The following is a 26509-nucleotide window of genomic DNA, read 5'->3' on the forward strand; positions in this document are numbered from 1 at the left end:
GGTGGCTCTGGTGACTGGGTGGTTGGGTGGGCGGTGTGTCGGAGGTGGAGCACATGCAAATGAATGTGTATCATCCAGCTAGTGAGAGTGAAAACTCATGCAGGAGTGTGCCTGCTTGTCAGTGGGTTATGCACCTTGAGAGGCGTCAAATCTACATGGAGCAGCTGGAGGGGACAAGAGCAGGTTTGCAAAATATAGATAGAAGAGCATATATGCTGGCGCATTCTCCATGATTGTGTCAGCTTATGTTTTGGTGCACTGCACTTTCCTTCACTAAGTTTTAGCCATTTTGGTTAAACGCAAGTGTAGTTGCTTCTCGCACTTTTGGCTGTGATCTTGTATCGTGGTTGAAGAGTCTGCTGGAGGGATTGTTTTCTTCATTGGCGAGAGACTGAAGATATTCCAGGATGGAAGGCTTGGAAACACTATCCGTTTTTCAGTTGTGGAAGAGTTGAAAGACCGGATTGGACTACATTCTATAGTAAAGGATATCTTTGTATTTATTAATCCTCCATTTATATGTGTCTGTCTTTCAATAAAGCTTCGGGCTTGTGATTCCCTCACCCTCTTACACTCCACACACATAGCCTTATTAACTGTTGTATTATTGTATAGTTTAAATGTATAGTGCAGTTCATGATTTATAGTGTAGGCTGGCCTGTGCTGTAGTTCTTGAACTGTACTATACCGACAGCATTTGTATTGTGTTTTATCTGTGCTGCAACACAGTACTTATGTGTGTAATGTTTATGTATGTTTTTTTGCTTCTTTATGTCAATAAAGACTGCTTTTTCAATCCAATATCTGAAAACAATCAATGTTTATCTTTGATGGCAATAGAAGTGGTATGATATTTGCTGCTTTTGAAAGGCAATATCTGATATGTCCCCTATCTGGGAACCATATATTAAATGGCTTTTCAGAAAAGGAAGATGGTAGAAGAGCTTTCAGTTCTTGTTGGACCGATGCACATTTCCTATTCTAGCCTCCAAAAACAGATTCAGTTGCATTTTCCAGCGTGTTTTAAATGCGCCTTTGCAAATGTCTTACATCGACAAACTTATTTAGTACTATTTTGCAAATAGGGTTACATTGTTGCAACATTGTGTTCCCTAATTGCTTGATTTTTTAAATGCAACAATTGATAAAGACACCTGATAACTGCTCTGTGGAGTCTTATTTTGCGTATACTTCTTATCTCCATTTAATTCCCTACCTCTAATCAAGGCATTTTTAAGTGCTGGGGGCTGCCAGGACGTGAGGCCTACCTAGACTTTAGATCTGAATTTGAATGTACTTGTGAACTAACTTAATTTCCTACTTCTAAATTCATTCCTAAATTCACTACTTACATGAATCCTGTAGTTGGGCATTTTGGGACTTCGATTGTGGGCATTGTTTTGTGTCCAGACCAGCAGCAGGTGGTGTGCATTTGCTGGAAAGGCATCGAAGACCTCCGATATGCTGCATCTCCTGATGTGTGTCTCCCTCAAGTGGCTGTCAGCAAATGCCTGCTAGACACCCCATTCCAAGCTGATTGTGACATCACGGTACATGCATCATAGAACAGGCATGCTAGAACATGGGTCTTCAACCTGCGACCCTCCAGCTGCTGTGGAACTACACATCCCAGCATGCCCTGCCTCAGTTTTAGCATACCTTAATAGCAAAACTGTGGCAGGGCATGCTGGGATGTGTAGTTTCACAGCAGCTGGAGGGCCACAGGATGAAGACCCATGTGCTAGAGCCAAGCCGCAGGTACATTGAATGCTAGCAAGCTGAATATTTAAATCATTTTTGTTCCGCAGCATTCCAATGTGGAAGATTCCATGGAACCAGAGATCCTTCCATTGAGAAGGACATGCTGCCTGGATGACTACACTGTGCAAATTAAATCACGGAGCCAGTTGGCTTGTGGGTGGCTCTGGTCACTTTGTGGTTGGGTGGGTGGTGTGTCGGAGGTGGAGCACATGCAAATGATTGTGTATCATCCAGCTAGTGAGAGAGAAAACTCATGCAGGAGTGTGCCTGCTTGTCAGTGGGTTATGCACCTTTCCAGACGTCAAATCTACATGGAGCAGCTGGAGAGGACAAGAGCAGGTTTGCAAAATATAGACAGAAGAGCTCTCCAGCCTAGTTTGCTGTCTGTTTCCACTTTTCTTTTCTTGAGCCGCTCCCTTCTATGCCCTTGCGCACTATCCTGACTTCTCCCGTCTGCTTACTTTGTGCCTTCCAATGCACAATGCAAACTACAGGTAGTGCTGCAGGGCCCACACCCTTTTACTTGCCTTACAGAGCAGCTCTGGAGCTGTTACAGTGCCCAGCTGCTGCAAGAAATCAGCTTGAATGCTTCAGGGGCTGGGGCATAGCCAACATGAGCCCCACACCGAAGGAGGGTGGAGGTGTTTAATGCGAACTAGAGGTCATCCAAGCGCCGCAAAAGGCCGCCATGCCCTGCACGCCCCTTTTCTCTTTTCATATGCAGACGAGGGTTAAAGCCAACTTTGACCCACTGCTTGGATGGCATTACCATATGCAAATCAATCTGCTGCAGGCCTTCCCCCAGGAATGCTTGCACTAGTTGTTGCATTTGGTTTGTTGTTTGGGGGTGCTTCAGTATTAGGCAGCCTTCTGCCCTCCAATGTTCATCTGAAAATATGTGTTCTCCCTGCAGTTGTTGTCCCCAGATGAGAGTTCCCTTGTGCTGCCTCAGTTGAATCTCCTTTACTTGACAGAGATGTGCCTGAGCAGCGGCCCTCTCCAGCCCTATCCCAAATCATACTTATCTTGCATAGGAGATACCATGGTCATGAAGATTGTTTTCCCAGGGTGAGGTTCATTCATTGCATTCTGGGTTTGCTGACCCCTGTGATTTCCCCAAATGTGGGAAACTTGACTGCATTATTTGTAGTAGTGGGGGACTGTGTTTGTGCTTTCCTCTGGTCAGCTCTGGTAAAAGTCAGATTTCTTTGTCTCATTTCTTCCTCTAGCCTTGTTCTTCTTTCGAGAGTTCCCTTGTGCTGCCTCAGTTGGATCTCCTTCACTTGACAGGGGGGTGCCCGAGCAGCGACCCTCCCCAGCTCTAGCCCAACTCCTACTTACCTGCCAGGTGAGATACTATGATCATGTAGGTGCTTCTCCCAGGGCAAGGCTCACCCATTGCACTCTGGGTGTGCTGCTCCTGCGATTTCCCCAAATGTGGGACACTTGACTGCATAATTTGTGTTTCCCCTGGTCGGCTCTCGTATAATTCAGATCTCTTTGTCTCAGGTCTCTCTCCAGCCTAGTTTGCTGTCTGTTTCCACTTCTCTTTTCTTGAGCCGCTCCCTTCTATGCCCTTGCGCACTATTCTGACCTCTCCTGTCTGCTTACTTTGTGCCTTCCAACGCACAATGCAAACTACAGGTAGTGCTGCAGGGCCCACACCCTTTTACTTGCCTTACAGAGCAGCTCTGGAGCTGTTACAGTGCCCAGCTGCTGCAAGAAATCAGCTTGAATGCTTCAGGGGCTGGGGCATAGCCAACATGAGCCCCACACCGAAGGAGGGTGGAGATGTTTAATGCGAATTAGGGGTCATCCAAGCGCCGCAAAAGGCCGCCATGCCCTGCACATCCCTTTTTTCTTTTCATATGCAGACGAGGGTTGAAGCCAACTTTGACCCACTGCTTGGATGACATCACCATATGCAAATCCATCTGCTGCAGGCCTTCCCCAGGAATGCTTGCACTAGTTGTTGCATTTGGTTTGTTGTTTGGGGGTGCTTCAGTATTAGGCAGCCTTCTGCCCTCCCATGTTCATCTGAAAATATGTGTTCTCCCTGCAGTTGTTGTCCCCAGATGAGAGTTCCCTTGTGCTGCCTCAGTTGAATCGCCTTTACTTGACAGAGATGTGCCTGAGCAGCGGCCCTCCCCAGCCCTATCCCAAATCATACTTATTTTGCATAGGAGATACCATGGTCATGAAGATTGTTCTCCCAGGGTGAGGTTCATTCATTGCATTCTGGGTATGCTGACCCCTGTGATTTCCCCAAATGTGGGAAACTTGACTGCATTATTTGTGGTAGTGGGGGACTGTGTTTGTGCTTTCCTCTGGTCAGCTCTGGTAAAAGTCAGATTTCTTTGTCTCAGATCTTCCTCTAGCCTTGTTCTTCTTTCGAGAGTTCCCTTGTGCTGCCTCAGTTGGATCTCCTTCACTTGACAGGGGGGTGCCCGAGCAGCGACCCTCCCCAGCTCTAGCCCAACTCCTACTTACCTGCCAGGTGAGATACTATGATCATGTAGGTGCTTCTCCCAGGGCAAGGCTCACCCATTGCACTCTGGGTGTGCTGCCCCTGTGATTTCCCCAAATGTGGGAAACTTGACTGCATAATTTGTGTTTCCCCTGGTCGGCTCTCGTATAATTCAGATCTCTTTGTCTCAGGTCTCTCTCCAGCCTAGTTTGCTGTCTGTTTCCACTTCTCTTTTCTTGAGCCGCTCCCTTCTATGCCCTTGCGCACTATTCTGACCTCTCCTGTTGGCTTACTTTGTGCCTTCCAACGCACAATGCAAACTACAGGTAGTGCTGCAGGGCCCACACCCTTTTACATGCTTTACAGAGCAGCTCTGGAGCTGTTACAGTGCCCAGCTGCTGCAAGAAATCAGCTTGAATGCTTCAGGGGCTGGGGCATAGCCAACATGAGCCCCACACCGAAGGAGGGTGGAGAAGTTTAATGCGAATTAGGGGTCATCCAAGCGCCGCAAAAGGCCGCCATGCCCTGCACATCCCTTTTTTCTTTTCATATGCAGACGAGGGTTGAAGCCAACTTTGACCCACTGCTTGGATGAGATCACCATATGCAAATCCATCTGCTGCAGGCCTTCCCCAGGAATGCTTGCACTAGTTGTTGCATTTGGTTTGTTGTTTGGGGGTGCTTCAGTATTAGGCAGCCTTCTGCCCTCCCATGTTCATCTGAAAATATGTGTACCTCCTGCAGTTGTTGTCCCCAGATGAGAGTTCCCTTGTGCTGCCTCAGTTGAATCGCCTTTACTTGACAGAGATGTGCCTGAGCAGCGGCCCTCCCCAGCCCTATCCCAAATCATACTTATTTTGCATAGGAGATACCATGGTCATGAAGATTGTTCTCCCAGGGTGAGGTTCATTCATTGCATTCTGGGTATGCTGACCCCTGTGATTTCCCCAAATGTTGGAAACTCGACTGCATTATTTGTGGTAGTGGGGGACTGTGTTTGTGCTTTCCTCTGGTCAGCTCTGGTAAAAGACAGATTTCTTTGTCTCAGATCTTCCTCTAGCCTTGTTCTTCTTTCGAGAGTTCCCTTGTGCTGCCTCAGTTGGATCTCCTTCACTTGACAGGGGGGTGCCCGAGCAGCGACCCTCCCCAGCTCTAGCCCAACTCCTACTTACCTGCCAGGTGAGATACTATGATCATGTAGGTGCTTCTCCCAGGGCAAGGCTCACCCATCGCACTCTGGGTGTGCTGCCCCTGTGATTTCCCCAAATGCGGGAAACTTGACTGCATAATTTGTGTTTCCCCTGGTCGGCTCTCGTATAATTCAGATGTCTTTGTCTCAGGTCTCTCTCCAGCCTAGTTTGCTGTCTGTTTCCACTTCTCTTTTCTTGAGCCGCTCCCTTCTATGCCCTTGCGCACTATCCTGACTTCTCCCGTCTGCTTACTTTTTGCCTTCCAACGCACAATGCGAACTACAGGTAGTGCTGCAGGGCCCACACCCTTTTACTTGCCTTACAGAGCAGCTCTGGAGCTGTTACAGTGCCCAGCTGCTGCAAGAAATCAGCTTGAATGCTTCAGGGGCTGGGGCATAGCCAACATGAGCCCCACACCGAAGGAGGGTGGAAGTGTTTAATGCGAACTAGGGGTCATCCAAGCGCCGCAAAAGGCCGCCATGCCCTGCACGCCCCTCTTCTCTATTCATATGCAGATGAGGGTTGAAGCCAACTTTGACCCACTGCTTGGATGACATCACCATATGCAAATCCATCTGCTGCAGGCCTTCCCCCAGGAATGCTTGCACTAGTTGTTGCATTTGGTTTGTTGTTTGGGGGTGCTTCAGTATTAGGCAGCCTTCTGCCCTCCCATGTTCATCTGAAAATATGTGTTCTCCCTGCAGTTGTTGTCCCCAGATGAGAGTTCGCTTGTGCTGCCTCAGTTGAATCTCCTTTACTTGACAGAGATGTGCCTGAGCAGCGGCCCTCCCCAGCTCTATCCCAAATCATACTTATTTTGCATAGGAGATACCATGGTCATGAAGATTGTTTTCCCAGGGTGAGGTTCATTTATTGCATTCTGGGTATGCTGACCCCTGTGATTTCCCCAAATGTGGGAAACTGGACTGCATTATTTGTGGTAGTGAGGGACTGTGTTTGTGCTTTCCTCTGGTCAGCTCTGGTAAAAGTCAGATTTCTTTGTCTCAGATCTTCCTCTAGCCTTGTTCTTCTTTCGAGAGTTCCCTTGTGCTGCCTCAGTTGGATCTCCTTCACTTGACAGGGGGGTGCCCGAGCAGCGACCCTCCCCAGCTCTAGCCCAGCTCCTACTTACCTGCCAGGTGAGATACTATGATCATGAAGGTGCTTCTCCCAGGGCAAGGCTCACCCATTGCACTCTGGGTGTGCAACTCCTGCGGTTTCCCCAAATGTTGGACACTTGACTGCATAATTTGTGTTTCACCTGGTCGGCTCTCGTATAATTCAGATCTCTTTGTCTCAGGTCTCTCTCCAGCCTAATTTGCAGTCTGTTTCCACTTCTCTTTTCTTGAGTTGCTCCCTTCTATGCCCTTGCGCACTATCCTGACTTCTCCCGTCTGCTTACTTTGTGCCTTCCAACGCACAATGCAAACTACAGGTAGTGCTGCAGGGCCCACACCCTTTTACTTGCCTTACAGAGCAGCTCTGGAGCTGTTACAGTGCCCAGCTGCTGCAAGAAATCAGCTTGAATGCTTCAGGGGCTGGGGCATAGCCATCATGAGCCCCACACCGAAGGAGGGTGGAGGTGTTTAATGCGAACTAGGGGTCATCCAAGCACCGCAAAAGGCCGCCATGCCCTGCATGCCAATTTTCTCTTTTCATATGCAGACGAGGGTTGAAGCCAACTTTGACCCACTGCTTGGATGACATCACCATATGCAAATCCATCTGCTGCAGGCCTTCCCCCAGGAATGCTTGCACTAGTTGTTGCATTTGGTTTGTTGTTTGGGGGTGCTTCAGTATTAGGCAGCCGTCTGCCCTCCCATGTTCATCTGAAAATATGTGTACCTCCTGCAGTTGTTGTCCCCAGATGAGAGTTCCCTTGTGCTGCCTCAGTTGAATCTCCTTTACTTGACAGAAATGTGCCTGAGCAGCGGCCCTCCCCAGCCCTATCCCAAATCATACTTATTTTGCATAGGAGATACCATGGTCATGAAGATTGTTCTCCCAGGGTGAGGTTCATTCATTGCATTCTGGGTATGCTGACCCCTGTTATTTCCCCAAATGTGGTAAACTTGACAGCATTATTTGTGGTAGTGGGGGACTGTGTTTGTGCTTTCCTCTGGTCAGCTCTGGTAAAAGTCAGATTTCTTTGTCTCAGATCTTCCTCTAGCCTTGTTCTTCTTTCGAGAGTTCCCTTGTGCTGCCTCAGTTGGATCTCCTTCACTTGACAGGGGGGTGCCCGAGCAGCGACCCTCCCCAGCTCTAGCCCAACTCCTTCTTACCTGCTAGGTAAGATACTATGATCATGAAGGTGCTTCTCCCAGGGCAAGGCTCACCAATTGCACTCTGGGTGTGCTGCTCCTGCGATTTCCCCAAATGTGGGAAACTTGACTGCATAATTTGTGTTTCCCCTGGTCGGCTCTCGTATAATTCAGATCTCTTTGTCTCATGTCTCTCTCCAGCCTAGTTTGCTGTCTGTTTACACTTCTCTTTTCTTGAGCCACTCCCTTCTATGCCTTGCGCACTATCTTGACTTCTCCCGTCTGCTTACTTTGTGCCTTCCAACGCACAATGCGAACTACAGGTAGTGCTGCAGGGCCCACACCCTTTTAGTTGCCTTACAGAGCAGCTCTGGAGCTATTACAGTGCCCAGCTGCTGCAAGTAATCAGCTTGATTGCTTCAGGGGCTGGGGCATAGCCAACATGAGCCCCACACCGAAGTAGGGTGGAGGTGTTTAATGCGAACTAGGGGTCATCCAAGCGCCGCAAAAGGCCGCCATGCCCTGCACGCCCCTTTTCTCTTTTCATATGCAGACGAGGGTTGAAGCCAACTTTGACCCACTGCTTGGATGACATCACCATATGCAAATCCATCTGCTGCAGGCCTTCCCCCAGGAATGCTTGTACTAGTTGTTGCATTTGGTTTGTTGTTTGGGGGTGCTTCAGTATTAGGCAGCCTTCTGCCCTCCCATGTTCATCTGAAAATATGTGTTCTCCCTGCAGTTGTTGTCCCCAGATGAGAGTTCCCTTGTGCTGCCTCAGTTGAATCTCCTTTACTTGACAAGGGAGGCATTTTGGATTTTTTCTTTGGGTACCCTTACACCTGATGGTCTGAATGAGAGCATCGAACTGAACAACATTGGCAGTCTCTGAAGATTTTATCTATTGATTTACCTAATATATTATTTATTGAATATCCATTTATTGTATGTTTAATAAATAAACAAAATTATTAGAAGTAGCTATTTTGGAAACAGCTTTCCTCTTAGGATGAAACTGTATAATCCTGTTGTGTGTATTCCTTTAATGTTCCTTAGTAAAATCCACTAGTAATGATGAACATCAGATTTCTTCCTCCATCCTCTTTTTACACTTTCTCTTGGTTCTATATATATATATATTTTTTCTATTTTTATTTTTTTCCCCTCCTTCTCCCAAAAGGCCCCCCTCCCTCTCCCCCCCTCCCTGTTTTAAATTTAAAAATCTTTAAATATTTAAATCTTCGAATCCTTAAATTGTCTGTTTAATATTTATTTTTTCTTCAATTCTTTTTGTTGTTTAAACAGCAATGTAATTATTCCAGGGGTTAAAATAATGAAATATAGAAATAATATTAACAAAAATTAAAGGTAAAAATGAATTGATAGAATGATCCCATTAAAAGTAAATAAATAATATGGATGTTAAGCTGAGCAGGTTGGATTCGAACATGGGACTAGCTGCATAGAGTGCATTTGATGTTTCCCCTGCGCCACAAGAACTGCTTTAGTAGTGGCATGGATTTATGTTACCCTAAAAGGTTTTATATAAGTAAATGGGGATCCTTAGTGCTGAGTCTCTGAATTATGTATATGTGATTATAGATATGAGGTATTGATTGAAAGATTATAGGTTAATCTGTATATAGATTATATATTTTCTGTTATTTTTTAAACCACCTTGTTGCTTATTTTATTATTATTTTTAATCACCATGTTGCTTATTTTTATATTATGAAATGCCTTTATATGTGCAATTGCAATTAGAAAGTTGTTCCATATGTGAGTCATTACATGTATGCATCCAATTAGTACATGTATGTATCCAATCAACTAATTAGTAATACTATTGGTCCGGTGCATTTTAAAAAGAGCCTGCTAGGCTGCTGATGTATCCTCTGACGAAACCGCTCTTGGATAACAGCGGAGAAACACGTAAGGAAGGTGATTACCGGACACTCTGATTGCTGAGATATAAGCCCGTTCATGAACGAGCTACATCACGGCGGACGTCTGATGTAAAGACAGCGGTGAAGGGGAAAAAGCAATTTGAGACCGAGCAAAAGGAGGTCTCTACCCCACGGCAGGGAGAAATATCCCGACCGCGAGTGCCAATAAGATCCAGCCACGGTTAACGGGGGTCGTAGCATACCGCTGTGTTTCACCAACCATCACAGCGCTCTCCCCCTGTTTTCTTTCATTACTCACGTGAGTTACATATGAACTTTAACTGCAGTAAATAAGAGGCGTTGGTTACAACTGTTGCTGTTCATCCACAAGAAGGAATTTAATGTATCAATTACAATTGGAAAGTAACGATTAAATTACAACAGCTGTATCCAGGAGGATTTTTTGGACACTTTAATAAACATTCCGTTGTCATCAAGGGCAATATGAAATAGATCCTGATTACATTTAGATATGGATAGTGGTGCCTATATATGTTGACTCCATTGTATTTTATTGAATGTGGGTTTCTTCTGTCTATATATATTTTTTTTAAAATAAAGAGCTTGTATATTTTATTTTTTGCGCTCCCTTGATAACAAGTGTGATTATCTTTAAAATTTGGTTTATTATTGGTAGAACAGTACTACCTATGGGAGCACCATTTTATAATATATGGTGAAAATTAATAGATGTATAAAGATTAAATAAGCAACAAATTGGTGAAATAGATAAGTTTTGATAGGAGCACTGGGTTCTATATATATTTATTGACATTTGGTTATATATATGTATAGACTTTATAAATTCTTGACAGAGATGTGCCTGAGCCCTCCCCAGCCCTATCCCAAATCATACTTATTTTGCATAGGAGATACCATGGTCATGAAGATTGTTCTCCCAGGGTGAGGTTCATTCATTGCATTCTGGGTATGCTGACCCCTGTGATTTCCCCAAATGTGGGAAACTCAACTGCATTATTTGTGGTAGTGGGGGACTGTGTTTGTGCTTTCCTCTGGTCAGCTCTGGTAAAAGTCAGATTTATTTGTCTCAGATCTTCCTCTAGCCTTGTTCTTCTTTCGAGAGTTTCCATGTGCTGCCTCAGTTGGATCTCCTTCACTTGACAGGGGGGTGCCCGAGCAGCGACCCTCCCCAGCTCTAGCCCAACTCCTACTTACCTGCCAGGTGAGATACTATGATCATGAAGGTGCTTCTCCCAGGGCAAGGCTCACCCATTGCACTCTGGGTGTGCTGCTCCTGCGGTTTCCCCAAATGTTGGACACTTGACTGCATAATTTGTGTTTCCCCTGGTCGGCTCTCGTATAATTCAGATCTCTTTGTCTCAGGTCTCTCTCCAGCCTAGTTTGCTGTCTGTTTCCACTTCTCTTTTCTTGAGTTGCTCCCTTCTATGCCCTTGCGCACTATCCTGACTTCTCCCGTCTGCTTACTTTGTGCCTTCCAACGCACAATGCAAACTACAGGTAGTGCTGCAGGGCCCACACCCTTTTACTTTCCTTACAGAGCAGCTCTGGAGTTGTTACAGTGCCCAGCTGCTGCAAGAAATCAGCTTGAATGCTTCAGGGGCTGGGGCATGGCCAACATGAGCCCCACAGAGAAGGAGGGTGGGGGTATTTAATGCGAACTAGGGGTCATCCAAGCGCCGCAAAAGGCCGCCATGCCCTGCATACCCCTTTTCTCTTTTCATATGCAGATGAGGGTTCCAGCCAACTTTGGCCCACTGCTTGGATGACATCACCGTATGCAAATCCGTCTTCTGCAGACCTTCCCCCAGGAATGCTTGTACTAGTTGTTGCATTTGGTTTGTTGTTTGGGGGTGCTTCAGTATTAGGCAGCCTTCTGCCCTCCCATGTTCATCTGAAAATATGTGTTCTCCCTGCAGTTGTTGTCCCCAGATGAGAGTTCCCTTGTGCTGCCTCAGTTGAATCTCCTTTACTTGACAGAGATGTGCCTGAGCAGCGGCCCTCCCCATCCCTATCCCAAATCATACTTATTTTGCATAGGAGATACCATGGTCATGAAGATTGTTCTCCCAGGGTGAGGTTCATTCATTGCATTCTGGGTATGCTGACCCCTGTGATTTCCCCAAATGTGGGAAACTTGACTGCATTATTTGTGGTAGTGAGTGACTGTGTTTGTGCTTTCCTCTGGTCAGCTCTGGTAAAAGTCAGATTTCTTTGTCTCAGATCTTCCTCTAGCCTTGTTCTTCTTTCGAGAGTTTCCTTGTGCTGCCTCAGTTGGATCTCCTTCACTTGACAGGGGGGTGCCCGAGCAGCGACCCTCCCCAGCTCTAGCCCAACTCCTACTTACCTGCCAGGTGAGATACTATGATCATGAAGGTGCTTCTCCCAGGGCAAGGCTCACCCATTGCACTCTGGGTGTGCTGCTCCTGCGATTTCCCCAAATGTGGGAAACTTGACTGCATAATTTGTGTTTCCCCTGGTCGGCTCTCGTATAATTCAGATCTCTTTGTCTCAGGTCTCTCTCCAGCCTAGTTTGCTGTCTGTTTCCACTTCTCTTTTCTTGAGCCGCTCCCTTCTATGCCCTTGCGCACTATCCTGTCTTCTCCCGTCTGCTTACTTTTTGCCTTCCAACGCACAATGCGAACTACAGGTAGTGCTGCAGGTCCCACACCCTTTTATTTGCCTTACAGAGCAGCTCTGGAGCTGTTACAGTGCCAACTGCTGCAAGAAATCAGCTTGAATGCTTCAGGGGCTGGGGCATAGCCAACATGAGCCCCACACCGAAGGAGGGTGGAGGTGTTTAATGCGAGCTAGGGGTCATCCAAGCGCCGCAAAAGGCTGCCATGCCCTGCACGCCCCTTTTCTCTTTTCATATGCAGACGAGGGTTGAAGCCAACTTTGACCCACTGCTTGGATGACATCACCATATGCAAATCCATCTGCTGCAGGCCTTCCCCCAGGAATGCTTGCACTAGTTGTTGCATTTTGTTTGTTGTTTGGGGGTGCTTCAGTATTAGGTAGCCTTCTGCCCTCCCATGTTCATCTGAAAATATGTGTTCTCCCTGCAGTTGTTGTCCCCAGATGAGAGTTCCCTTGTGCTGCCTCAGTTGAATCTCCTTTACTTGACAGAGATGTGCCTGAGCAGCGGCCCTCCCCAGCCCTATCCCAAATCATACTTATTTTGCATAGGAGATACCATGGTCATGAAGATTGTTCTCCCAGGGTGAGGTTCATTCATTGCATTCTGGGTATGCTGACCCCTGTGATTTCCACAAATGTGGGAAACTCGACTGCATTATTTGTGGTAGTGGGGGACAGTGTTTGTGCTTTCCTCTGGTCAGCTCTGGTAAAAGTCAGATTTCTTTGTCTCAGATTTTCCTCTAGCCTTGTTCTTCTTTCGAGAGTTCCCTTGTGCTGCCTCAGTTGGATCTCCTTCACTTGACAGGGGGGTGCCCGAGCAGCGACCCTCCCCAGCTCTAGCCCAACTCCTACTTACCTGCCAGGTGAGATACTATGATCATGTAGGTGCTTCTCCCAGGGCAAGGCTCACCCATTGCACTCTGGGTGTGCTGCCCCTGTGATTTCCCCAAATGTGGGAAACTTGACTGCATAATTTGTGTTTCCCCTGGTCGGCTCTCGTATAATTCAGATGTCTTTGTCTCAGGTCTCTCTCCAGCCTAGTTTGCTGTCTGTTTCCACTTCTCTTTTCTTGAGCCGCTCCCTTCTATGCCCTTGCGCACTATTCTGACCTCTCCTGTCTGCTTACTTTGTGCCTTCCAACGCACAATGCAAACTACAGGTAGTGCTGCAGGGCCCACACCCTTTTACTTGCCTTACAGAGCAGCTCTGGAGCTGTTACAGTGCCCAGCTGCTGCAAGAAATCAGCTTGAATGCTTCAGGGGCTGGGGCATAGCCAACATGAGCCCCACACCGAAGGAGGGTGGAAGTGTTTAATGCGAACTAGGGGTCATCCAAGCGCCGCAAAAGGCCGCCATGCCCTGCACGCCCCTCTTCTCTATTCATATGCAGATGAGGGTTGAAGCCAACTTTGACCCACTGCTTGGATGACATCACCATATGCAAATCCATCTGCTGCAGGCCTTCCCCCAGGAATGCTTGCACTAGTTGTTGCATTTGGTTTGTTGTTTGGGGGTGCTTCAGTATTAGGCAGCCTTCTGCCCTCCCATGTTCATCTGAAAATATGTGTTCTCCCTGCAGTTGTTGTCCCCAGATGAGAGTTCGCTTGTGCTGCCTCAGTTGAATCTCCTTTACTTGACAGAGATGTGCCTGAGCAGCGGCCCTCCCCAGCTCTATCCCAAATCATACTTATTTTGCATAGGAGATACCATGGTCATGAAGATTGTTTTCCCAGGGTGAGGTTCATTCATTGCATTCTGGGTATGCTGACCCCTGTGATTTCCCCAAATGTGGGAAACTGGACTGCATTATTTGTGGTAGTGAGGGACTGTGTTTGTGCTTTCCTCTGGTCAGCTCTGGTAAAAGTCAGATTTCTTTGTCTCAGATCTTCCTCTAGCCTTGTTCTTCTTTCGAGAGTTCCCTTGTGCTGCCTCAGTTGGATCTCCTTCACTTGACAGGGGGGTGCCCGAGCAGCGACCCTCCCCAGCTCTAGCCCAGCTCCTACTTACCTGCCAGGTGAGATACTATGATCATGAAGGTGCTTCTCCCAGGGCAAGGCTCACCCATTGCACTCTGGGTGTGCAACTCCTGCGGTTTCCCCAAATGTTGGACACTTGACTGCATAATTTGTGTTTCACCTGGTCGGCTCTCGTATAATTCAGATCTCTTTGTCTCAGGTCTCTCTCCAGCCTAATTTGCAGTCTGTTTCCACTTCTCTTTTCTTGAGTTGCTCCCTTCTATGCCCTTGCGCACTATCCTGACTTCTCCCGTCTGCTTACTTTGTGCCTTCCAACGCACAATGCAAACTACAGGTAGTGCTGCAGGGCCCACACCCTTTTACTTGCCTTACAGAGCAGCTCTGGAGCTGTTACAGTGCCCAGCTGCTGCAAGAAATCAGCTTGAATGCTTCAGGGGCTGGGGCATAGCCATCATGAGCCCCACACCGAAGGAGGGTGGAGGTGTTTAATGCGAACTAGGGGTCATCCAAGCACCGCAAAAGGCCGCCATGCCCTGCATGCCAATTTTCTCTTTTCATATGCAGACGAGGGTTGAAGCCAACTTTGACCCACTGCTTGGATGACATCACCATATGCAAATCCATCTGCTGCAGGCCTTCCCCCAGGAATGCTTGCACTAGTTGTTGCATTTGGTTTGTTGTTTGGGGGTGCTTCAGTATTAGGCAGCCGTCTGCCCTCCCATGTTCATTTGAAAATATGTGTACCTCCTGCAGTTGTTGTCCCCAGATGAGAGTTCCCTTGTGCTGCCTCAGTTGAATCTCCTTTACTTGACAGAGATGTGCCTGAGCAGCGGCCCTCCCCAGCCCTATCCCAAATCATACTTATTTTGCATAGGAGATACCATGGTCATGAAGATTGTTCTCCCAGGGTGAGGTTCATTCATTGCATTCTGGGTATGCTGACCCCTGTTATTTCCCCAAATGTGGTAAACTTGACAGCATTATTTGTGGTAGTGGGGGACTGTGTTTGTGCTTTCCTCTGGTCAGCTCTGGTAAAAGTCAGATTTCTTTGTCTCAGATCTTCCTCTAGCCTTGTTCTTCTTTCGAGAGTTCCCTTGTGCTGCCTCAGTTGGATCTCCTTCACTTGACAGGGGGGTGCCCGAGCAGCGACCCTCCCCAGCTCTAGCCCAACTCCTTCTTACCTGCTAGGTAAGATACTATGATCATGAAGGTGCTTCTCCCAGGGCAAGGCTCACCAATTGCACTCTGGGTGTGCTGCTCCTGCGATTTCCCCAAATGTGGGAAACTTGACTGCATAATTTGTGTTTCCCCTGGTCGGCTCTCGTATAATTCAGATCTCTTTGTCTCATGTCTCTCTCCAGCCTAGTTTGCTGTCTGTTTACACTTCTCTTTTCTTGAGCCACTCCCTTCTATGCCTTGCGCACTATCTTGACTTCTCCCGTCTGCTTACTTTGTGCCTTCCAACGCACAATGCGAACTACAGGTAGTGCTGCAGGGCCCACACCCTTTTAGTTGCCTTACAGAGCAGCTCTGGAGCTATTACAGTGCCCAGCTGCTGCAAGTAATCAGCTTGATTGCTTCAGGGGCTGGGGCATAGCCAACATGAGCCCCACACCGAAGTAGGGTGGAGGTGTTTAATGCGAACTAGGGGTCATCCAAGCGCCGCAAAAGGCCGCCATGCCCTGCACGCCCCTTTTCTCTTTTCATATGCAGACGAGGGTTGAAGCCAACTTTGACCCACTGCTTGGATGACATCACCATATGCAAATCCATCTGCTGCAGGCCTTCCCCCAGGAATGCTTGTACTAGTTGTTGCATTTGGTTTGTTGTTTGGGGGTGCTTCAGTATTAGGCAGCCTTCTGCCCTCCCATGTTCATCTGAAAATATGTGTTCTCCCTGCAGTTGTTGTCCCCAGATGAGAGTTCCCTTGTGCTGCCTCAGTTGAATCTCCTTTACTTGACAAGGGAGGCATTTTGGATTTTTTCTTTGGGTACCCTTACACCTGATGGTCTGAATGAGAGCATCGAACTGAACAACATTGGCAGTCTCTGAAGATTTTATCTATTGATTTACCTAATATATTATTTATTGAATATCCATTTATTGTATGTTTAATAAATAAACAAAATTATTAGAAGTAGCTATTTTGGAAACAGCTTTCCTCTTAGGATGAAACTGTATAATCCTGTTGTGTGTATTCCTTTAATGTTCCTTAGTAAAATCCACTAGTAATGATGAACATCAGATTTCTTCCTCCATCCTCTTTTTACACTTTCTCTTGGTTCTATATATATATATATTTTTTCTATTTTTATTTTTTTCCCCTCCTTCTCCCAAAAGGCCCCCCTCCCTCTCCCCCCCTCCCTGTTTTAAATTTAAAAATCTTTAAATATTTAAATCTTCGAATCCTTAAATTGTCTGTTTAATATTTATTTTTTCTTCAATTCTTTTTGTTGTTTAAACAGCAATGTAATTATTCCAGGGGTTAAAATAATGAAATATAGAAATAATATTAACAAAAATTAAAGGTAAAAATGAATTGATAGAATGATCCCATTAAAAGTAAATAAATAATATGGATGTTAAGCTGAGCAGGTTGGATTCGAACATGGGACTAGCTGCATAGAGTGCATTTGATGTTTCCCCTGCGCCACAAGAACTGCTTTAGTAGTGGCATGGATTTATGTTACCCTAAAAGGTTTTATATAAGTAAATGGGGATCCTTAGTGCTGAGTCTCTGAATTATGTATATGTGATTATAGATATGAGGTATTGATTGAAAGATTATAGGTTAATCTGTATATAGATTATATATTTTCTGTTATTTTTTAAACCACCTTGTTGCTTATTTTATTATTATTTTTAATCACCATGTTGCTTATTTTTATATTATGAAATGCCTTTATATGTGCAATTGCAATTAGAAAGTTGTTCCATATGTGAGTCATTACATGTATGCATCCAATTAGTACATGTATGTATCCAATCAACTAATTAGTAATACTATTGGTCCGGTGCATTTTAAAAAGAGCCTGCTAGGCTGCTGATGTATCCTCTGACGAAACCGCTCTTGGATAACAGCGGAGAAACACGTAAGGAAGGTGATTACCGGACACTCTGATTGCTGAGATATAAGCCCGTTCATGAACGAGCTACATCACGGCGGACGTCTGATGTAAAGACAGCGGTGAAGGGGAAAAAGCAATTTGAGACCGAGCAAAAGGAGGTCTCTACCCCACGGCAGGGAGAAATATCCCGACCGCGAGTGCCAATAAGATCCAGCCACGGTTAACGGGGGTCGTAGCATACCGCTGTGTTTCACCAACCATCACAGCGCTCTCCCCCTGTTTTCTTTCATTACTCACGTGAGTTACATATGAACTTTAACTGCAGTAAATAAGAGGCGTTGGTTACAACTGTTGCTGTTCATCCACAAGAAGGAATTTAATGTATCAATTACAATTGGAAAGTAACGATTAAATTACAACAGCTGTATCCAGGAGGATTTTTTGGACACTTTAATAAACATTCCGTTGTCATCAAGGGCAATATGAAATAGATCCTGATTACATTTAGATATGGATAGTGGTGCCTATATATGTTGACTCCATTGTATTTTATTGAATGTGGGTTTCTTCTGTCTATATATATTTTTTTTAAAATAAAGAGCTTGTATATTTTATTTTTTGCGCTCCCTTGATAACAAGTGTGATTATCTTTAAAATTTGGTTTATTATTGGTAGAACAGTACTACCTATGGGAGCACCATTTTATAATATATGGTGAAAATTAATAGATGTATAAAGATTAAATAAGCAACAAATTGGTGAAATAGATAAGTTTTGATAGGAGCACTGGGTTCTATATATATTTATTGACATTTGGTTATATATATGTATAGACTTTATAAATTCTTGACAGAGATGTGCCTGAGCCCTCCCCAGCCCTATCCCAAATCATACTTATTTTGCATAGGAGATACCATGGTCATGAAGATTGTTCTCCCAGGGTGAGGTTCATTCATTGCATTCTGGGTATGCTGACCCCTGTGATTTCCCCAAATGTGGGAAACTCAACTGCATTATTTGTGGTAGTGGGGGACTGTGTTTGTGCTTTCCTCTGGTCAGCTCTGGTAAAAGTCAGATTTATTTGTCTCAGATCTTCCTCTAGCCTTGTTCTTCTTTCGAGAGTTTCCATGTGCTGCCTCAGTTGGATCTCCTTCACTTGACAGGGGGGTGCCCGAGCAGCGACCCTCCCCAGCTCTAGCCCAACTCCTACTTACCTGCCAGGTGAGATACTATGATCATGAAGGTGCTTCTCCCAGGGCAAGGCTCACCCATTGCACTCTGGGTGTGCTGCTCCTGCGGTTTCCCCAAATGTTGGACACTTGACTGCATAATTTGTGTTTCCCCTGGTCGGCTCTCGTATAATTCAGATCTCTTTGTCTCAGGTCTCTCTCCAGCCTAGTTTGCTGTCTGTTTCCACTTCTCTTTTCTTGAGTTGCTCCCTTCTATGCCCTTGCTCACTATCCTGACTTCTCCCGTCTGCTTACTTTGTGCCTTCCAACGCACAATGCAAACTACAGGTAGTGCTGCAGGGCCCACACCCTTTTACTTTCCTTACAGAGCAGCTCTGGAGTTGTTACAGTGCCCAGCTGCTGCAAGAAATCAGCTTGAATGCTTCAGGGGCTGGGGCATGGCCAACATGAGCCCCACAGAGAAGGAGGGTGGGGGTATTTAATGCGAACTAGGGGTCATCCAAGCGCCGCAAAAGGCCGCCATGCCCTGCATACCCCTTTTCTCTTTTCATATGCAGATGAGGGTTCCAGCCAACTTTGGCCCACTGCTTGGATGACATCACCGTATGCAAATCCGTCTTCTGCAGACCTTCCCCCAGGAATGCTTGTACTAGTTGTTGCATTTGGTTTGTTGTTTGGGGGTGCTTCAGTATTAGGCAGCCTTCTGCCCTCCCATGTTCATCTGAAAATATGTGTTCTCCCTGCAGTTGTTGTCCCCAGATGAGAGTTCCCTTGTGCTGCCTCAGTTGAATCTCCTTTACTTGACAGAGATGTGCCTGAGCAGCGGCCCTCCCCATCCCTATCCCAAATCATACTTATTTTGCATAGGAGATACCATGGTCATGAAGATTGTTCTCCCAGGGTGAGGTTCATTCATTGCATTCTGGGTATGCTGACCCCTGTGATTTCCCCAAATGTGGGAAACTCAACTGCATTATTTGTGGTAGTGGGGGACTGTGTTTGTGCTTTCCTCTGGTCAGCTCTGGTAAAAGTCAGATTTCTTTGTCTCAGTTCTTCCTCTAGCCTTGTTCTTCTTTCGAGAGTTTCCTTGTGCTGCCTCAGTTGGATCTCCTTCACTTGACAGGGGGGTGCCCGAGCAGCGACCCTCCCCAGCTCTAGCCCAACTCCTACTTACCTGCCAGGTGAGATACTATGATCATGAAGGTGCTTCTCCCAGGGCAAGGCTCACCCATTGCACTCTGGGTGTGCTGCTCCTGCGATTTCCCCAAATGTGGGAAACTTGACTGCATAATTTGTGTTTCCCCTGGTCGGCTCTCGTATAATTCAGATCTCTTTGTCTCAGGTCTCTCTCCAGCCTAGTTTGCTGTCTGTTTCCACTTCTCTTTTCTTGAGCCGCTCCCTTCTATGCCCTTGCGCACTATCCTGTCTTCTCCCGTCTGCTTACTTTTTGCCTTCCAACGCACAATGCGAACTACAGGTAGTGCTGCAGGTCCCACACCCTTTTATTTGCCTTACAGAGCAGCTCTGGAGCTGTTACAGTGCCAACTGCTGCAAGAAATCAGCTTGAATGCTTCAGGGGCTGGGGCATAGCCAACATGAGCCCCACACCGAAGGAGGGTGGAGGTGTTTAATGCGAGCTAGGGGTCATCCAAGCGCCGCAAAAGGCTGCCATGCCCTGCACGCCCCTTTTCTCTTTTCATATGCAGACGAGGGTTGAAGCCAACTTTGACCCACTGCTTGGATGACATCACCATATGCAAATCCATCTGCTGCAGGCCTTCCCCCAGGAATGCTTGCACTAGTTGTTGCATTTTGTTTGTTGTTTGGGGGTGCTTCAGTATTAGGTAGCCTTCTGCCCTCCCATGTTCATCTGAAAATATGTGTTCTCCCTGCAGTTGTTGTCCCCAGATGAGAGTTCCCTTGTGCTGCCTCAGTTGAATCTCCTTTACTTGACAGAGATGTGCCTGAGCAGCGGCCCTCCCCAGCCCTATCCCAAATCATACTTATTTTGCATAGGAGATACCATGGTCATGAAGATTGTTCTCCCAGGGTGAGGTTCATTCATTGCATTCTGGGTATGCTGACCCCTGTGATTTCCACAAATGTGGGAAACTCGACTGCATTATTTGTGGTAGTGGGGGACAGTGTTTGTGCTTTCCTCTGGTCAGCTCTGGTAAAAGTCAGATTTCTTTGTCTCAGATTTTCCTCTAGCCTTGTTCTTCTTTCGAGAGTTCCCTTGTGCTGCCTCAGTTGGATCTCCTTCACTTGACAGGGGGCTGCCCGAGCAGCGACCCTCCCCAGCTCTAGCACATGTAAGTTTGTTTTTATTTTACTACATTGTGGTTTGTGGCTCTATACCATATAATGCATGTCTTTTAACAGTAGTCAAGTCTTCCAATGTGCTTGTTAGTGAAACCCAATACATAGCTTTATTTTATTTTGTTTCTTCAAATATTGAATGCATATGTCTTATAACTTTTTTTTTCAATATATAAACATTTTTATTATAAGATTTTCAATGACACAAGTACATCCAAGTTGCAGATTATGGGTTGTGAAGGACAAATCAACCATATAAACAATTTAAGCAATTTAAATTGCATGCAGGTAGTAGAATATCAAACTCCTTGGATGAGAGTTGGTCGTAATAAACTAGGATAGAAAAGAATAAAGTAGAAAATAAGATTTTAAACCTACCGGTAAATCTTTTTCTCGTAGTCCGTAGAGGGTGCTGGGGACTCCGTAAGGACCATGGGGATAGACGGGCTCCGCAGGAGACATGGGCACTTTAAGAAAGACTTTAGTTCTGGGTGTGCACTGGCTCCTCCCTCTATGCGCCTCTATGCCACAGTTAGAGAAACTGTGCCCAGAGGAGACTGACAGTATGAGGAAAGGATTTTGTTAATCCAGGGCAAGATTCATACCAGCCACACCAATCACACTGTATAACTTGTGATAAACTACCCAGTTATGAGTACGAAAAAACAACATACTGTAGCATCAGTGCAGGACCGATGCAACTATAACATAACCCTTATTGAAGCAATAACTATATACAAGTATTGCAGAAGTAGTCCGCACTTGGGACGGGCGCCCAGCATCCTCTACGGACTACGAGAAAAAGATTTACCGGTAGGTTTAAAATCTTATTTTCTCTAACGTCCTAGAGGATGCTGGGGACTCCATAAGGACCATGGGGATTATACCAAAGCTCCAAAACGGGCGGGAGAGTGCGGATGACTCTGCAGCACCGATTGAGCAAACATGAGTTCCTCCTCAGCCAGGGTATCAAACTTATAGTATTTTGAAAAGGTGTTTGAACCTGACCAAGTAGCAGCTCGACACAGCTGTAGTGCCGAGACCCCTCGGGCAGCCGCCCAAGAAGAGCCCACTTTCCTCGTGGAATGGGCCTAGACCGATTTCGGTAACTGCAATCCAGCCATAGAATGCGCTTGCTGAATCGTGTTACAAATCCAGCGAGCAATAGCCTGCTTTGAAGCAGGGGCACCAATCTTGTTGGTTGCATACAGGACAAACAGCGCTTCAGTTTTCCTGACTCTAGCCGTCCTGGCCACGTAAATTTTCAAAGCCCTGACCACATCAAGTAACTCGGAATCCTCCAAGTCACGCGTAGCCAAAGGCACCACAATAGATTGGTTCATATGAAAAGATGAGACCACTTTTGGTAGGAATTGAGGATGGGTCCGCAATTCCGCTCTATCCACATGGAACACCAAATATGGGCTTTTATGTGACAAAGCCGCTAATTCCGACACTCGCCTAGCCAAAGCCAAGGCTAATAACATGACCACCTTCCACGTGAGATATGTTAACTCCACCGTTTTAAGGCTGCTAAAAACTGCTAGCGAGCAATCAACTCAGAATGACCCCCATAGTGTATTGCAAGAAAATATCTGTAAATCCAATGGTACCGTAAGTGCGGTATATACTCGCACTTCTTTGCGGGGCGAGAACATCTCCCCTAAGTGAAGTCAGCCCTATGAATAGAGTTTGTGTGATCCCTGTGCAGCAGTCACAGAAAGGGTTCATCTCTGCAGTTTGTCACTCAAATTACATTGTTGCATTTTTTCTAGAAGTGGATCTGAGAGCTGTTACCCGCAGACCAGCTACAATAATTATCCTGGGATAGTGCGCAAGGGCATAGAAGGGAGCGGCTCAAGAAAAGAGAAGTGGAAACAGACAGCAAACTAGGCTGGAGAGAGACCTGAGACAAAGAGATCTGAATTATACGAGAGCCGACCAGGGGAAACACAAATTATGCAGTCAAGTTTCCCACATTTGGGGAAATCGCAGGAGCAGCACACCCAGAGTGCAATGGGTGAGCCTTGCCCTGGGAGAAGCACCTTCATGATCATAGTATCTCACCTGGCAGGTAAGTAGGAGTTGGGCTAGAGCTGGGGAGGGTCGCTGCTCGGGCACCCCCCTGTCAAGTGAAGGAGATCCAACTGAAGCAGCACAAGGAAACTCTCGAAAGAAGAACAAGGCTAGAGGAAGATCTGAGACAAAGAAATCTGACTTTTACAAGAGCTGACCAGAGGAAAGCACAAACACAGTCACTCACTACCACAAATAATGCAGTCAAGTTTCCCACATTTGGGGAAATCACAGGGGTCAGCATACCCAGAATGCAATGAATGAACCTCACCCTGGGAGAACAATCTTCATGACCATGGTATCTCCTATGCAAAATAAGTATGATTTGGGATAGGGCTGGGGAGGGCCGCTGCTCAGGCACATCTCTGTCAAGTAAAGGAGATTCAACTGAGGCAGCACAAGGGAACTCTCATCTGGGGACAACAACTGCAGGGAGAACACATATTTTCAGATGAACATGGGAGGGCAGAAGGCTGCCTAATACTGAAGCACCCCCAAACAACAAACCAAATGCAACAACTAGTACAAGCATTCCTGGGGGAAGGTCTGCAGAAGACGGATTTGCATACGGTGATGTCATCCAAGCAGTGGGCCAAAGTTGGCTGGAACCCTCATCTGCATATGAAAAGAGAAAAGGGGTATGCAGGGCATGGCGGCCTTTTGCGGCGCTTGGATGACCCCTAGTTCGCATTAAATACCCCCACCCTCCTTCTGTGTGGGGCTCATGTTGGCCATGCCCCAGTCCCTGAAGCATTCAAGCTGATTTCTTGCAGCAGCTGGGCACTGTAACAGCTCCAGAGCTGCTCTGTAAGGCAAGTAAAAGTGTGTGGGCCCTGCAGCACTACCTGTAGTTTGCATTGTGCATTGTAAGGCACAAAGTAAGCAGACGGGAGGAGAAGTCAGGATAGTGCACAAGGGTATAGAAGGGAGGGGCTCAAGAAAAAAGAAGTGGAAACAGACAGCAAACTAGGCTGGAGAGAGACCTGAGACAAAGAGATCTGAATTATATGAGAGCCGACCAGGGGAAACACAAATTACGCAGTCAAGTTTCCCACATTTGGGGAAATCACAGGGGCAGCACACCCAGAGTGCAATGGGTGATCCTTGCCATGGGAGAAGCAACTTCATGATCATAGTATCTCACCTGGCAGGTAAGTAGGAGTTGGGCTAGAGCTGGGGAGGGTCGCTGCTCGGGCAGCCCCCTGTCAAGTGAAGGAGATCCAACTGAGGCAGCACAAGGGAACTCTCGAAAGAAGAACAAGGCTAGAGGAAAATCTGAGACAAAGAAATCTGACTTTTACCAGAGCTGACCAGAGGAAAGCACAAACACAGTCCCCCACTACCACAAATAATGCAGTCGAGTTTCCCACATTTGTGGAAATCACAGGGGTCAGCATTAGTGATGAGCGGATTCGGTTTTACTCGGTTCTCAAAACTGCATCTTATTGGCTCACGGATGTCACGTGTTTTGGATAGCCAATAAGATGCCGTTTTGAGAACCGAGTAAAACCGAACCTCGCTCATCACTAGTCAGCATACCCAGAATGCAATGAATGAACCTCACCCTGGGAGAACAATCTTCATGACCAAGGTATCTCCTATGCAAAATAAGTATGATTTGGGATAGGGCTGGGGAGGGCCGCTGCTCAGGCACATCTCTGTCAAGTAAAGGAGATTCAACTGAGGCAGCACAAGGGAACTCTCATCTGGGGACAACAACTGCAGGGAGAACACATATTTTCAGATGAACATGGGAGGGCAGAAGGCTACCTAATACTGAAGCACCCCAAAACAACAAACAAAATGCAACAACTAGTGCAGGCATTCCTGGGGGAAGGCCTGCAGCAGATGGATTTGCATATGGTGATGTCATCCAAGCAGTGGGTCAAAGTTGGCTTCAACCCTCGTCTGCATATGAAAAGAGAAAAGGGGCGTGCAGGGCATGGCAGCCTTTTGCGGCGCTTGGATGACCCCTAGCTCGCATTAAACACCTTCACCCTCCTTCGGTGTGGGGCTCATGTTGGCCATGCCCCAGCCCCTGAAGCATTCAAGCTGATTTCTTGCAGCAGTTGGGCACTGTAACAGCTCCAGAGCTGCTCTGTAAGGCAAGTAAAAGGGTGTGGGCCCTGCAGCACTACCTGTAGTTTGCATTGTGCATTGTAAGGCACAAAGTAAGCAGACAGGAGGAGAAGTCAGGATAGTGCACAAGGGTATAGAAGGGAGGGGCTCAAGAAAAAAGAAGTGGAAACAGACAGCAAAATAGGCTGGAGAGAGACCTGAGACAAAGAGATCTGAATTATATGAGAGCCGACCAGGGGAAACACAAATTACGCAGTCAAGTTTCCCACATTTGGGGAAATCACAGGGGCAGCACACCCAGAGTGCAATGGGTGATCCTTGCCCAGGGAGAAGCAACTTCATGATCATAGTATCTCACCTGGCAGGTAAGTAGGAGTTGGGCTAGAGCTGGGGAGGGTCGCTGCTCGGGCACCCCCCTGTCAAGTGAAGGAGATCCAACTGAGGCAGCACAAGGGAACTCTCGAAAGAAGAACAAGGCTAGAGGAAAATCTGAGACAAAGAAATCTGACTTTTACCAGAGCTGACCAGAGGAAAGCACAAACACAGTCCCCCACTACCACAAATAATGCAGTCGAGTTTCCCACATTTAAGGAAATCACAGGGGTCAGCATACCCAGAATGCAATGAATGAACCTCACCCTGGGAGAACAATCTTCATGACCATGGTATCTCCTATGCAAAATAAGTATGATTTGGGATAGGGCTGGGGAGGGCCGCTGCTCAGGCACATCTCTGTCAAGTAAAGAAGATTCAACTGAGGCAGCACAAGGGAACTCTCATCTGGGGACAACAACTGCAGGGAGAACACATATTTTCAGATGAACATGGGAGGGCAGAAGGCTGCCTAATACTGAAGCACCCCCAAACAACAAACCAAATGCAACAACTAGTGCAAGCATTCCTGGGGGAAGGCTGCAGCAGATGGATTTGCATATGGTGATGTCATCCAAGCAGTGGGTCAAAGTTGGCTTCAACCCTCGTCTGCATATGAAAAGAGAAAAGGGGCGTGCAGGGCATGGCGGCCTTTTGCGGCGATTGGATGACCCCTAGTTCGCATTAAACACCTCCACCCTCCTTCGGTGTGGGGCTCATGTTGGCTATGCCCCAGCCCCTGAAGCATTCAAGCTGATTTCTTGCAGCAGCTAGGCACTGTAACAGCTCCAGAGCTGCTCTGTAAGGCAAGTAAAAGGGCGTGGGCCCTGCAGCACTACCTTAAGTTCGCATTGTGCGTTGGAAGGCACAAATTAAGCAGACGGGAGAAGTCAGGATAGTGCGCAAGGGCATAGAAGGGAGCGGCTCAAGAAAAAAGAAGTGGAAATAGACAGCAAACTAGGCTGGAGAGAGACCTGAGACAAAGAGATCTGAATTATACGAGAGCCGACCAGGGGAAACACAAATTATGCAGTCAAGTTTCCCACATTTGGGGAAATCGCAGGAGCAGCACACCCAGAGTGCAATGGGTGAGACTTGCCCTGGGAGAAGCACCTTCATGATCATAGTATCTCACCTGGCAGGTAAGTAGGATTTGGGATAGAGCTGGGGAGGGTCGCTGCTCGGG

At 46.7% G+C, this 26509-nt stretch overlaps 29 non-coding genes and 2 pseudogenes across 29 annotated transcripts; 25 read left to right on the forward strand and 6 right to left on the reverse strand.

Annotated features, from left to right (window-relative positions):
• The first annotated feature begins 2778 nt into the window (after positions 1–2778).
• LOC134950837 (U1 spliceosomal RNA) lies at positions 2779–2942 on the forward strand. The gene has a single exon (XR_010183686.1). It is a non-coding gene; the product is annotated as a U1 spliceosomal RNA (small nuclear RNA).
• A 152-nt stretch (positions 2943–3094) lies between these two features.
• On the forward strand, positions 3095–3257 carry LOC134952587 (U1 spliceosomal RNA). The gene has a single exon (XR_010185079.1). It is a non-coding gene; the product is annotated as a U1 spliceosomal RNA (small nuclear RNA).
• A 670-nt stretch (positions 3258–3927) lies between these two features.
• Positions 3928–4091, forward strand: LOC134950528 (U1 spliceosomal RNA). Its single transcript, XR_010183431.1, has one exon. It is a non-coding gene; the product is annotated as a U1 spliceosomal RNA (small nuclear RNA).
• Positions 4092–4243: 152 nt separating this feature from the next.
• On the forward strand, positions 4244–4406 carry LOC134952535 (U1 spliceosomal RNA). Its single transcript, XR_010185038.1, has one exon. It is a non-coding gene; the product is annotated as a U1 spliceosomal RNA (small nuclear RNA).
• Positions 4407–5076: 670 nt separating this feature from the next.
• LOC134950802 (U1 spliceosomal RNA) lies at positions 5077–5240 on the forward strand. The gene has a single exon (XR_010183657.1). It is a non-coding gene; the product is annotated as a U1 spliceosomal RNA (small nuclear RNA).
• Positions 5241–5392: 152 nt separating this feature from the next.
• On the forward strand, positions 5393–5555 carry LOC134952975 (U1 spliceosomal RNA). Its single transcript, XR_010185330.1, has one exon. It is a non-coding gene; the product is annotated as a U1 spliceosomal RNA (small nuclear RNA).
• Positions 5556–6226: 671 nt separating this feature from the next.
• LOC134951748 (U1 spliceosomal RNA) lies at positions 6227–6390 on the forward strand. The gene has a single exon (XR_010184431.1). It is a non-coding gene; the product is annotated as a U1 spliceosomal RNA (small nuclear RNA).
• A 152-nt stretch (positions 6391–6542) lies between these two features.
• Positions 6543–6705, forward strand: LOC134953210 (U1 spliceosomal RNA). Its single transcript, XR_010185488.1, has one exon. It is a non-coding gene; the product is annotated as a U1 spliceosomal RNA (small nuclear RNA).
• Positions 6706–7376: 671 nt separating this feature from the next.
• LOC134951265 (U1 spliceosomal RNA) lies at positions 7377–7540 on the forward strand. The gene has a single exon (XR_010184037.1). It is a non-coding gene; the product is annotated as a U1 spliceosomal RNA (small nuclear RNA).
• Positions 7541–7692: 152 nt separating this feature from the next.
• Positions 7693–7855, forward strand: LOC134953582 (U1 spliceosomal RNA). The gene has a single exon (XR_010185656.1). It is a non-coding gene; the product is annotated as a U1 spliceosomal RNA (small nuclear RNA).
• Positions 7856–10477: 2622 nt separating this feature from the next.
• LOC134950284 (U1 spliceosomal RNA) lies at positions 10478–10641 on the forward strand. The gene has a single exon (XR_010183229.1). It is a non-coding gene; the product is annotated as a U1 spliceosomal RNA (small nuclear RNA).
• Positions 10642–10793: 152 nt separating this feature from the next.
• Positions 10794–10956, forward strand: LOC134952891 (U1 spliceosomal RNA). The gene has a single exon (XR_010185271.1). It is a non-coding gene; the product is annotated as a U1 spliceosomal RNA (small nuclear RNA).
• Positions 10957–11627: 671 nt separating this feature from the next.
• LOC134951381 (U1 spliceosomal RNA) lies at positions 11628–11791 on the forward strand. Its single transcript, XR_010184132.1, has one exon. It is a non-coding gene; the product is annotated as a U1 spliceosomal RNA (small nuclear RNA).
• A 152-nt stretch (positions 11792–11943) lies between these two features.
• LOC134952029 (U1 spliceosomal RNA) lies at positions 11944–12106 on the forward strand. Its single transcript, XR_010184651.1, has one exon. It is a non-coding gene; the product is annotated as a U1 spliceosomal RNA (small nuclear RNA).
• A 670-nt stretch (positions 12107–12776) lies between these two features.
• LOC134950688 (U1 spliceosomal RNA) lies at positions 12777–12940 on the forward strand. The gene has a single exon (XR_010183564.1). It is a non-coding gene; the product is annotated as a U1 spliceosomal RNA (small nuclear RNA).
• A 152-nt stretch (positions 12941–13092) lies between these two features.
• Positions 13093–13255, forward strand: LOC134952575 (U1 spliceosomal RNA). The gene has a single exon (XR_010185069.1). It is a non-coding gene; the product is annotated as a U1 spliceosomal RNA (small nuclear RNA).
• A 671-nt stretch (positions 13256–13926) lies between these two features.
• Positions 13927–14090, forward strand: LOC134951477 (U1 spliceosomal RNA). The gene has a single exon (XR_010184209.1). It is a non-coding gene; the product is annotated as a U1 spliceosomal RNA (small nuclear RNA).
• A 152-nt stretch (positions 14091–14242) lies between these two features.
• LOC134953211 (U1 spliceosomal RNA) lies at positions 14243–14405 on the forward strand. Its single transcript, XR_010185489.1, has one exon. It is a non-coding gene; the product is annotated as a U1 spliceosomal RNA (small nuclear RNA).
• A 671-nt stretch (positions 14406–15076) lies between these two features.
• LOC134951266 (U1 spliceosomal RNA) lies at positions 15077–15240 on the forward strand. The gene has a single exon (XR_010184038.1). It is a non-coding gene; the product is annotated as a U1 spliceosomal RNA (small nuclear RNA).
• A 152-nt stretch (positions 15241–15392) lies between these two features.
• On the forward strand, positions 15393–15555 carry LOC134953583 (U1 spliceosomal RNA). The gene has a single exon (XR_010185657.1). It is a non-coding gene; the product is annotated as a U1 spliceosomal RNA (small nuclear RNA).
• Positions 15556–18177: 2622 nt separating this feature from the next.
• On the forward strand, positions 18178–18341 carry LOC134950285 (U1 spliceosomal RNA). Its single transcript, XR_010183230.1, has one exon. It is a non-coding gene; the product is annotated as a U1 spliceosomal RNA (small nuclear RNA).
• Positions 18342–18493: 152 nt separating this feature from the next.
• On the forward strand, positions 18494–18656 carry LOC134952893 (U1 spliceosomal RNA). Its single transcript, XR_010185272.1, has one exon. It is a non-coding gene; the product is annotated as a U1 spliceosomal RNA (small nuclear RNA).
• Positions 18657–19327: 671 nt separating this feature from the next.
• Positions 19328–19491, forward strand: LOC134950286 (U1 spliceosomal RNA). Its single transcript, XR_010183231.1, has one exon. It is a non-coding gene; the product is annotated as a U1 spliceosomal RNA (small nuclear RNA).
• Positions 19492–19643: 152 nt separating this feature from the next.
• On the forward strand, positions 19644–19806 carry LOC134952030 (U1 spliceosomal RNA). The gene has a single exon (XR_010184652.1). It is a non-coding gene; the product is annotated as a U1 spliceosomal RNA (small nuclear RNA).
• A 670-nt stretch (positions 19807–20476) lies between these two features.
• On the forward strand, positions 20477–20640 carry LOC134950690 (U1 spliceosomal RNA). Its single transcript, XR_010183565.1, has one exon. It is a non-coding gene; the product is annotated as a U1 spliceosomal RNA (small nuclear RNA).
• A 2075-nt stretch (positions 20641–22715) lies between these two features.
• LOC134952031 (U1 spliceosomal RNA) lies at positions 22716–22878 on the reverse strand. The gene has a single exon (XR_010184653.1). It is a non-coding gene; the product is annotated as a U1 spliceosomal RNA (small nuclear RNA).
• A 152-nt stretch (positions 22879–23030) lies between these two features.
• On the reverse strand, positions 23031–23194 carry LOC134951382 (U1 spliceosomal RNA). The gene has a single exon (XR_010184133.1). It is a non-coding gene; the product is annotated as a U1 spliceosomal RNA (small nuclear RNA).
• A 695-nt stretch (positions 23195–23889) lies between these two features.
• On the reverse strand, positions 23890–24031 carry LOC134953471 (U1 spliceosomal RNA; annotated as a pseudogene).
• Positions 24032–25182: 1151 nt separating this feature from the next.
• Positions 25183–25324, reverse strand: LOC134953310 (U1 spliceosomal RNA; annotated as a pseudogene).
• A 152-nt stretch (positions 25325–25476) lies between these two features.
• LOC134950672 (U1 spliceosomal RNA) lies at positions 25477–25640 on the reverse strand. The gene has a single exon (XR_010183551.1). It is a non-coding gene; the product is annotated as a U1 spliceosomal RNA (small nuclear RNA).
• A 670-nt stretch (positions 25641–26310) lies between these two features.
• On the reverse strand, positions 26311–26473 carry LOC134952423 (U1 spliceosomal RNA). Its single transcript, XR_010184948.1, has one exon. It is a non-coding gene; the product is annotated as a U1 spliceosomal RNA (small nuclear RNA).
• Positions 26474–26509: the final 36 nt, after the last annotated feature.

Source organism: Pseudophryne corroboree, chromosome 8 (genome assembly GCF_028390025.1).
Source record: "Pseudophryne corroboree isolate aPseCor3 chromosome 8, aPseCor3.hap2, whole genome shotgun sequence".
NCBI classification, from domain to species: Eukaryota; Metazoa; Chordata; class Amphibia; order Anura; family Myobatrachidae; genus Pseudophryne; species Pseudophryne corroboree.